Raw genomic sequence first — 12077 nt, 5'->3', positions numbered from 1 at the left:
AATGATGACATTAGTTGCCATGGCAAAGGCCTAAAGCTCCAAAACCAAGTGTATATATTAAACGGCAAAAATTGAGAAAAGAAATAATAAATTTCACCAGAATTATGTTTTCTCACTTTTTTCTATTACAAGATAGTTATGGTTACACATTACCCAATTTAGATAAAGACACTGATTTGTTTATTTATTTTTCCTTTTTGCTTCTTAATAAGTTCGCGTACTAAGATTTTTCTATGAAATTTCTTTAATCATAAACCATTAAAAATTCTTGAGATATCTAATAACTAATCCTTCTACTCTTAGGACAATTCATGCAAATCAAATCCATAACAAAAAAATTTATATGATAATTTGATGAAAAACCATTTTACTCTTTTCTTTATCAACATCAACCCGATCCAATTTCATAAAAATCAAAGCCAATTCTCTTAATATTCCACTTGCAGCAGTCATTATTAAAACAAAATAAAACCTTAAAATTGTTTGAACCCAAAACTGAAAAATCAAGAAATGACTTCAAGGCGTGCATCAATGCCACTATCCTTAAGGTTATATTTGCCTCCACTTGAAGCGTACAAAAGAATTACCTGCGTATAAACTTTAAAGATGCAATAAAACCTAGTGATTGACGATGTTTTGTACTGACAAAATCAATCTACTAAGCATTCACCGAAGTATGACAAGATTATCAAACTTTTATAAGATTTTTCTGCACTAAAATAGTATAAAAGAAAACTTTGAAGAATATAGAGAAAGAAGGAAATATTGTTGTTTTGTTGTTTGTTATGTGTTCTTTAAAAGAAAGTTCTTTTTATGAGCTTAAGTGCCTATTCCCAACAAATACATCTGCGTCTATCGCAAATAGTTACAATTATTGATCTTTTTCAATAGACGTAACTCTTTCTTTATTTACTTATTTTCAACAGACATGATCTTTTTTTTATTTTCTAATTTTCAATAGATATAACTTTTTCTTTTCTTACAATATGAGATTGTGTTCCATATTTATATGAAAATGTTCAACAGATATTAGGATTAAGTCCCCTTATGTTTCTAAGGAAGTTGAAGCAACACTACTTCTAAAATAAACAAAGATTAGCAGTTGTCTTGCAGGGACAAGGGCTTCATATAAAAATTATTAGTATTATTAATGCATAAAGGTATGACAGCCCAATGTTTATCATCAATGACAGTATCATTGCAAGGTGGCGATGTTGACCTTATCTTGCATTGGAAACCAGCAAAAAAAAAAGAGTAAATTAAAGGCAAAATCTTTGATTATCCAAAAGGAGTTTTCTCTATTTGTTTGACGCTTGGCTTATCCCTGTGAGGTGCTTATCAATAACAGAGAAACTGGCCAGTTTAAAACAAGGTATCGGATGAGGGGCTTTCAACTTTGCCTCAAAGAAATGGTTTAATTTAAAGTTTTCCAAAATTTTTATTATCAACTGTCACTGGCCAGTGTGGTTATCCACATCCACTTGTCCTCCATGGCACACAAATGGTTATGCCTAACAGTGAAGTATTCTTGACTTATCCGTATGAGAAGTTGAGAACCTTACCTGTATCAGTTATAGGCTAAAAGGAGTTTCAGGGACGACCTAATAAGATCAAAGGTCTAAAGTGAAATATTCAAATGAGATTTTTTTTATTAAAATTTTATTCTTCTAGCTTTTTGAGATGTATAAGTTTTAATTAAACTTTTATAATCAAATTCTTCTAATATGATATGTTATTCTTGTGACATATCACTTTGGATCTTGGAATTATCTTGTTAAGGTCCGTTGCTTGGATTAGTTCCCATTAATATGTTAAAATTTTTGCTTTGAGGTCAAAAAAAAATTCTTCTAATATTTTTTTTTCAATTGATAATACAGTCAATCCATTTAATCTTTCTTGAGACATTGTTAATTTTAAATAAAATTTTATAAATTTTAGTTTTGAAAAACTTCTTTCTCCTGAAACAATACTTATTGGAATTGTTAACATTATTTTAAAAGCAATATATGCATTTGGAAAAGAATTGAGTATTCTTATATGATTAAGTATGTTAATTGGATTATTTTCTTCCTGTATAATTTCTTTTAAAATTTTTAACTTTGAAAATAAGTTTAAACCATCAATATCAGAATTGTTGTTATATTTTGTGGAACATTCAAGATTAAGATAATATTTTTTCAAATTATTATCATCTAATAACTTTAACTTTTTACCGCTAAATAAAAAACTAAAAATATTTTCATATATCTTAAATTGTTCAAATCTATTTTGAAGTGAAAAAATTACTTGAATAACTAGATTCATATTTTCGATTTGACATGAGGTACAAAAATATTTAACTATTATAATTATCTTATATTTTTTTAAATGGTTAATATAAAATCAACAATCAAAATTTCTAATTCAAATAAATCAACTATCACATAAAATAAAAATAATATAAAAATATAATATAAACTATAAATTAAAGTAAAAAAATCTATAAAAATTAGAACAATAGTACTTAATTGTTGAATATTTATTACAAACCGCAAATGAGATTCACAGCTTTATGAAGATAATAAAAGAATAGATTTCTTGTGTATTTTTTGGAGAAAAATTAAAGTTAAAGTAAGAAAGTGCAAATGAGAAAGAAAGATTTCAAAAGTAGATGTTATACATTGAAAAAAAAATAATTGGTTTTATATATATGAAAAACAATAGTTGTTGGAAATCATTAAATGCGTTGATTAGAAATAAGATAAATAAGTGAGAAAAAATAAATATTGGAGATTATTAAATACATATGACTGTTAGTTTATTGAAAATAAGAAAATATAGTGAAGAATTAATAACATTTTAGAAATAAGAAAGTAATAAAAAATTGAGATTTATTAAGCACATAATTAAAAAAGTAAAAAAAATAATTTTATTAATTATTTTTTACTTTTATATTTTATATTTTTTATATATTTTGAATATAATTAATTATATTATAATTATTATAAAATTATAAATTTTCTCTAAAATTGAAACCTCCTCAAATTGAGGGCCTAAAGCCCTTGATTGGGTGGCTTCACCCAAGGGCCGGCCCTGATTACAAACTAGCTCAGTTGAGCCCAAAAACAAATGCCATTGATTTCTGTGTTTTAGCAACAGGAGTAATGACTCTCAACCAACAAGGCAAAATAAAAGAAAACGATACATAGATAAAACGACAAAGCATGGTGCCGTATGACACTAAACTAAGACTTATTCCTACTTAACTAGCTAGCCCTTAGCATTTTTTTCATAGCTTTAGTAACCAATTCCTCCATAACAAATTCTAGTAGCACGTACCACTTCTCCTATTCCTCCATAACAAATTCTGTTAATTTTCCTTCTTGGGAAATTCAGTTTAATTCCCTTCTTGTAGGCCATGATCTCATTGGCAATAGAACTGGCAAAACTCCTTGCCCTCAAGTCGTAATCTCAGCTAGTAGCACACAAACCTTAAAGAGCAAAAACAAAATAAGATTAGTTCATACTGCATGTCATTGTTGCTTCTGTTTCAAGATCGATTATTCCTCTTATTGTAACTATAAAAACATCTCAAGAAGCATGGTGTCGTAACGTGCGGGTCCGGGAACCCGACCGCTAGACGTGAAGGTGAAAACTCACTGAAAAAAATAAAAAAATAAAACTAGGAGTCGCCACCAATTTTTTTTTTTACTAGGTGCGATTGGCCACCTATTGACTCGATTCTAATCGATGCAAACTTAAATTAATTTTAAGCCCACCGAAAAGAACCTTAAACCGATCTATAATTTTCTAGATCTAGGTTCGGGAGTACGGTTACGCCCGAGGAAGGATTAGCACCCCTTGGACGCCCGTTCCATGAACGGTATCATTTTTAGATTATTCTATTGGGCTTTAATTTTTAATTTCACTAGATTTCCTTAATTATTATTTTTATTTTATCTCCTATTTAACCTAAAATGGAATGCAAATGGGTGGCGAGATGAAATGCATGGCGTGAGATAAAAATGCCGGACAAATGACCTTTTATCGAGGATATTTTTCGAATCCGCCCATCATACTGGTGGGACTCGGGATTCTCTCACCTAGGGAATTATCCGAGAAACTCGTCTTCGCAAATTCGACGAATAATTCCCGTCTTCGGGGTCATCGTACGTTTTCTTTTTAAAATAATATTTTTGTGCATAATGAACCTAATTCGGGCAAAAGCCTTTTATTGAAGATGGTTCTCGAGCCCTCCCATCATACTGGTGGGACTCGAGGACATCTTTTCACCTAAGAAACTTTTCGAGAAATACCCGCCTTCACAGGATCCCCGAAAGATCCCATCATCAAGGCTTAAACTCGAAAACAGAAATATTTATATGCAATGATATGTATGATGCAATACATATATGCTATGCTAATGCAATTATCTATATTTTTTGTTATTATTAATTATTTTTATTTTATTATATATTTTATTATCATATTTCCTATTCTTATTTCTTATTATTATTATTTTTTATCTTTATCTTTACATTTTTTGTTCTAAGTTCTTATGTTTTCCATTTATACTTAGACAAGTTGCTTATAATTCTATATTATTTTAGTGAATAAAAATTATATATTTTTTATTATATTATTTTTATTTTATATATTTTTTATATTTTTATTATTATATATTTTTCATAAGAAATCTTTTATTCAAACCTAATGCCTAAGATCTTACTTCATATATATATTATTATTATTTTTTTATCTTTATCTTCACATTTCTTATAGTTTATGCCACTTAATGCTCAATATTTAATTTTGAATTAGTTATTTTTTACTATTATATATTTATTTATTTTTATTTATTTAATGTCATGTATATTGTATTTTCAAATTAATTATTTATTATATGTTTGAATTGTTATTATTTTATCATTTTTTTATCATTTAGTATTTATTTATTATTTTTATCGACTAATTTTTTGTATAATCAAACTCTTTATTTATTAAGAATTTCGGAATCTTGAAATCGAGGCCTTCCCATCGTACTGGTGGAGCCTTGATTCGGATTCCGAGCCTAGGGAACATAAGCTCGGGATTGCGACTTCTCGCATCCCGAACGATTATCCCATCATCGGCATATTATTTTATTAATCATATATATATATTTTTAAAAGAGTTAACTTTCTAATATTGATTCTCATACCTATTTTATTATTTTAACGCTTAACCTAATAATTTTTAATTTCTTAATTTAATCTTTTAGCCTACCATTTGTTTCATTCATTTATATTATTATTTTATTATTGTTGTTTTTGTTATTTACCTTTTTTTTTATGTTTTCTATTTTAATGATTTTGATTGATTTTGAATTTTTTTTTTTTTACATTTACATTATCATGTTATTATACTATGTTCCCATTATCTTACTAACAAAAGAATACATAAAAAAAAAAATCATCATAACCATCACAAACAAAAGCCCAAGATTTAAAACTTACCCAAGATTCAAGCCCGACTTAGCCCAGTACGCATCAGTCCGGCAGAAAGCCCGTGAGCATGCCCCAAGTATTCAGCCTTCCTGAGCCAAAACGTAGTCGCTTTGAATGCCCTTGAGCTGCCCAATCTTATTCCCCAAAACGACACCGTTTTAGCTTTAAGCTCTAACTATAAAACCCACTCTTCTTTCTTTTCTTCCCATTTCTTCCTTTCACTTTCTCTCTCTACCTATAAACTCTCTGACTTCTCTCTACACTCTTCCTCTGTTGGATTTCTCCTTCTCACGCAGGCAAACTCCCCTTGGCCGTCAATCTGCAGGAGACCTCACGCCGGCGAACTCCCCCTTGCAGCTGATCAGAAGTTGTTGGTGGTCTCACGAGTTCCCTTACGGTCTGCTTCCCCAACCGGTGGCGTCGCTCCTCACCTGGATCGGCTCTTCCTTCCAGCGTCGATAGATCTGGTGGCGCGATGGTCAGGCTCCTTCTCACGCCGGCGAACTCCTCCTTGCGGCGTCGCTAAAGTCAGCTCTCCCCAACCGGCAACAGATCTGGTGGCGCGACGGTCTGGTTCCTTCTCACGCCGGCGAACTCCTCCTTGCGGCATCGCTAAAGTCGGCTCTCCCCAACCGGCGACAAACCCTCAGTCGCAATCGGTCCTCTCAGGCCGGACTCTCCTTTTCACTCTCACTGAACACGTTTTCTCCTTTTCGGTTATTTTTTTGGATATATCTCTTTGATTTTTTTTTTGGATTTTTGTTTCTGCTGCTAGAGAACTTAGGGATTTTCTTGTTGTGATTTCTTGGCTGCCAGGATTTTTTTTTTGTTGCAGGTTCCCTCCTCTCCCTGGATGCTACAGTGCCCCCTCCCTTTATACCCGATTCCTGGGCTCTGGAGGGGGCACGCTCCATTGCCTTGTCCCTGGGCATCAGGGGGCAAGTTCCACTACCCTGCCAGACGCGAATTTTTCTCGTCTGGCAAGTGAGAGAGGTGCCTGGCAGGGTGCGTCCGCACCCTGCCAGTCGTACCTCTCTCCTTTCTTTTTTCATTTTTTCTCTTTTTTTTTTAAATTATTATATATTTTTTAATTCATTTTTTTTGTTTATAATTTAGTGTCTACAGCTGCCCCTCTTTGAGCTTTTCGAAAATTCGAAATAGTGCAAAGACGTAGACACTGTATTTGACTAAGTTCTTCAATTCTCTTACCAAATTTTTATTTTATATATATATATATATATATATATATATATTTTTTATTATTATTATTATTTTTTTTAAATAAATTCCTCAAAACTGAGGCCACAAGACTTTTAAAATGAACTCCTCAAAACTGAGGCAATGAGAATTTTTAAAAGTGAGCTCCTCAAAGCTGAGGCAACGAGACTTTAAAAATGAACTCCTAAAAAATGAGGCAACGAGACTTTAAAAATGAACTCCTCAAAAATGAGGCAACGAGACTTTAAAATGAACTCCTCAAAACTGAGGCAACGAAACTTTTTCATTTTTTGAAATGGTGAAAAATAATCAATTCCTCATCTGAAATTCATATGATTTTAAAGATGAATTTCCCTCTTTTTGAATTGTTTTAAAATTTTGAACATGTCAATTCATCTTCATCAGTTTCCCTTTCTTTTGGTGTTTTTAGAGCCTTTTCTTTGATCAATGGGGGATGAATCGATCACACTTCCGATCTCTCGTCTTCCCCAATTCGTTTCTCATAACTATTTTCTTCCTCTATCGTATGCATGGTCCAATCATTCTTCACATTTTTACTATGCTCCATTTTATTGCTAATTCCATTCCTTTCTTTCTCTTCTTAGACTCCATTTCATTCCCTGTCAATTACGATCCTTCTTCAAAATATTGCAAACATTTCTTACTTTATCATGCTCTTTATTAAGTATTATTCTAATTTTATGACAAATACAATGCAATGTACTCATATCTCCTCTTTTGGCAAAATGGAAATGAGGGCATTGTTGGGAGCGAAAGGCTACTTTTCATTAGAAAAAAGTGAAGTTTCTATAATCAAGTATAATGACAAGGAACAAGGGAAAATTGATTAATACAAAAGGGATACAGTCCTTTCTTAATGACTGTTTCGATAGATATTAACAGTAGTCTCAAAATTTTATCCCGAAACAGGCACATTTGTCAGCTCCCTTGTCTTTTGTATGAACATCTCGGATCATGATCTTCACCCTTTCTCTGTTAAGCTTTTGTAGTATTTGGACCTCTTTCGTGTCTAGACCGCCCTTTCGGGTTTTCGCCCTAAACACATCTCCCAAATTCAAGCCGCCTTTTCAGGTTTTCAACTTGAAAATTTTCTTCCTTCTTTTTTTTTTTTTTATGCAAAATATTTCTTGACAGCATCGGCATTCATCGGGTTGGAAAACTCACTTCCATTCATCTCCGCCAAAATTAGTGCTCCTCCTGAAAAAGCTTTCTTCACCACAAATGGTCCTTCCCAATTCGGTGTCCATTTCCCGCAAGGATCATGCTGGTTCGGGGGAATTCTTTTCAATACTAATTCTCCTTCTCGGAACTGTCGAGAGTGTGCCTTCTTGTCATATGCCCTCATCATTCTCTTTTGATATAACTGCCCATGGCAAAGTGCCGTCAACCTTTTTTCTTCTATGACATTCAATTGCTCATAACGAGCATTAACCCATTCGGCTTCTTCCAACTGTACTTCTTTAAGGACCCGAAGGGACGGAATTTCCACTTCAATTGGCAAAACTGCTTCCATCCCATACACTAAAGAGAATGGTGTAGTTCCCGTGGAAGTTCGGACTGTTGTGCGATAGGCATGCAAAGCAAAAGGTAACTTCTCATGCCAATCTTTGTATATATCTGTCATCTTTTCAATTATCCTTTTGATGTTCTTGTTGGCTGCTTCCACCGCTCCATTCATCTTTGGGCGATAAGGCGTTGAATTGTGATGCTTGATCTTGAACTTGGCACAAACCTCTTTCATCATCGAACCATTGAGGTTACTAGCGTTATCCGTGATGATCCTTTCCGGGAGACCATAGCGGCATATTATTTCCTTTTGGATGAACTTACATACCACTTTCTGGGTCACATTGGCATAAGATGCTACTTCTACCCACTTAGTGAAGTAGTCAATTGCCACCAGAATAAACCGATGCCCATTTGATGCCTTCCGGGTTATCAACCCAATCACATCCATGCCCCACATTGAGAATGGCCATGGCGATGCCAATACATGCAGTGAATTAGCAGGGGTGTGGATTCGGTCCGCATATATCTGACACTTGTGACACTTTCGAGCGAAGTCTATACAATCCTTTTCCAACGTGAGCCAGTAATACCCTGCCCTCATGACCTGTCTCGCCAACTTATGTCCACTTGCATGTGCTGCACAAACTCCTTCGTGAACTTCTTCAACTATTCTCCGAGCTTCGGTTGAATCCACGCATCTCAAAAGCGTTTGATCCCTACTTCTCTTGTATAAGATGTTCCCATCCAAGAAGAAATTCATTGCCAACCTTCTAATGGTTTTCTTATCATTTTCTGAGCTTTGATCCGGGTACTGCTGAAATTTGAGATAATGCACAATATCATGGTACCACGGTTTCCCATCTATTTCTTCTTCTACACTAGAGCAGTGTGCGGGGCACTCTCGAAGATTAATCATGATGGGTTGGATCTTGACATTGGTACCAACTTTCAACATTGCCGCCAGCGTGGCTAATGCATCGGCCATTTGGTTCTCCTCTCGGGGCAAATGATTGAAGCAAATTTTATCAAAATTTTCAATCAGCTTTGATACATACTTGTGATACCGAACTAACTTTGAGTCACATGTCTCCCATTCTCCTCGCAACTGATAAATAACCAAAGCAGAGTCCCCATACACTTCCAAAATGTGAATTTTCCTCTCGATTGCTGCTTGAAGGCCCATGACACAAGCTTCATATTCAGCTACATTATTGGTGGAATAGAAGTTGAGTTTAGCTATAACGGGATAATGATCTCCTTCTGGTGACACTAACACGACCCCTATGCCATGCCCCAAGGCATTCGAAGCTCCGTCGAAAAACATCTTCCAATTCTCTTTCTTTGATTCATCCCCACTTGTTTGACATATTGACATCAAGTCCTCATCTGGAAACTCAAACTCCATTGGTTCATAATCCTCTTCCACCCTTTCTGCAAGAAAATCTGCAATTGCACTTCCTTTGATAGCTTTTTGGGACACATATACAATATCATATTCAGACAATAACACTTGCCATCTTGCCACTCTACATGATAAGGAAGGTTTCTCGAAGATGTATTTAATCGGATCCAACTTCGCAATGAGCCAAGTGGTATGATATAGCATGTACTGCCTGAGTCGATGCGCCGTCCATGCTAAAGCACAACACATTTTTTCCAACGAGGAATACTTGGACTCGTATTCAGTGAACTTTTTACTCAAGTAGTAAACTGCCCTTTCTTTCTTACCAGTTTCATCATGTTGTCCTAACACACATCCCATGGATCCTTCATTTACCGTTAAGTATAAGAGGAGGGGTCTCCCAACCACAGGTGGTATCAATACTGGCGGACTCAACAAATATTCTTTAACCTTGTTAAAAGCAACTTGGCACTCCTTATTCCACACCCCCGGATTATGTTTGCGAAGGAGTTTGAAGATCGGGTCACATTTGAGTGTGAGCTGTGATATAAACCGGGCTATATAATTTAATCTCCCCAAAAATCCTCTCACTTCTTTTTGCGTCTTGGGAGGGGGCAAATCACGGATTGCTTGAACCTTATCCGGGTCAACTTCTATTCCTCTTTCACTGATGATGAAACCCAGTAGCTTTCCTGAAGTGACTCCAAAAGTGCACTTTACCGGATTTAATCTGAGCTGAAATTTTCGTAACCTCTTAAATAATCTTTCAAGATTAGTCGCATGGTCCTCTGTTTTGCGAGCTTTTACAATCATATCATCCACATACACCTCAACCTCTTTGTGCATCATATCATGGAAGAGAGTCACCATAGCTCGCTGATAAGTTGCCCCAGCATTCTTCAAACCAAATGGCATTACCTTATAACAAAAGGTCCCCCACATAGTTATGAAGGTAGTTTTCTCTCTATCCTCTGGTGCCATCTTAATTTGGTTATACCCTGAAAAGCCATCCATAAAGGAAAACATGGAATGGCGGGCAGTATTGTCAACAAGGGTGTCAATGTGGGGAAGAGAAAAATTATCTTTTGGGCTAGCTCTATTCAAGTCTCGATAATCCACACACATTCTCACTTTCCCGTCTTTCTTAGGGACTGGGACAATATTTGCAACCCATTCAGGGTACTTACCTACTTCCAAAAATCCTACATCGAACTGCCTTTTCACCTCTTCTTTAATTTTCAACAATATTTCAGGTTTCATTCTTCTCAACTTTTGCTTAATCGGTTTGCATTCAGGTTTCAAAGACAGTTTATGGGCTACAATGTCTGTATTAAGTCCTGGCATATCTTGATAAGACCATGCGAACACATCTACATATTCATGAAGTAGCTTTATTAGTTTTTCTTTTTCCATTGACACCAACGTCATACCAATTCTAACTTCTTTCTTATTTTCTTCATTTCCCAAATTAATCGTTTCAAGTGTCTCTTGATGTGGGACAATTTGTCTCCCCTCCTGTTCTACTAGTCTTAACAAGTCCGGAGTTAAATCATAATCCTCCACGTTTTCTGTATTGTCAAGTTCACTGATACTTGTACCTTTTTCAAAATCAACTTCAAAACCACTGTCATTATCATCTTCACATTCATTATTTGGAATCCTGGAAGGTAAAGGGAATTGAAATATGTAGAGCTATTGTATAGGTAAATAGTTAAAATAAAGGGATGAAATGACACTAATGGAAATGATTAATTATGAGAAGAGATATGAGAAATGCACTACGCATGTCAATTTATTAAAATGATAAATGATAAAAAGCCCGATACATAAAATTCCAATGCTTTTGGGCATAAGCATGGATGTTTAGTTTGCATTACTTTGAAATTGAATCACAAGTGACTGGTAAACTCATGGTGGTCTAGCTGCTCAACTTTAGATTCGGTGGCCCAAGGTATGTAGTAGGAATCTCATCCACATTTCCTGACTGTTCTTCACCTTCCTCCGTTGCACATATTGATAAATCAGAAAAGGTTCCTCCTAAAGCTGACACTGATTCTCGGTTCCCAACGATGAGTGATTCAGGAAAGATGCAACCTCCAGATCGGAATGTCTCGTAAAGATGAGGATATGTCATTCCTTGGATTTCCAACTCATGCCCCTTAAAGCGAGCCAACCTTTCCTTTCTTCTTTCGGCTATCATTTCTTTTCTTTCCTTCTTAGTTGGCTTGTACCCCAGGCCAAACCTTTCTTCATTTTTGGTAGTACGTATGGGACTTCTAATGCCTTGTAGTTCTTTTCCCAATCCTGCCCCCGCTCGGTATCCTTTTCCTAATATCTGACTGACAACCATCTTGGTGGTTTTGGAAAGCCTCGGAATAGGCGGTGTGGTTCCTTCTCCCACATACGTGGTGTTAACGAACTCGAAGGATCGAAAGGAACATTCAGGCACTTCTTCCGCCGCT

The sequence above is a fragment of the Theobroma cacao genome, chromosome 10 (assembly GCF_053813885.1).
Source record: "Theobroma cacao isolate CCN51 chromosome 10, ASM5381388v1, whole genome shotgun sequence".
Classification (NCBI taxonomy): domain Eukaryota; kingdom Viridiplantae; phylum Streptophyta; class Magnoliopsida; order Malvales; family Malvaceae; genus Theobroma; species Theobroma cacao.
The sequence above is the reverse complement of the archived record's forward strand: the minus strand, read 5'-3'. Positions refer to the sequence as shown.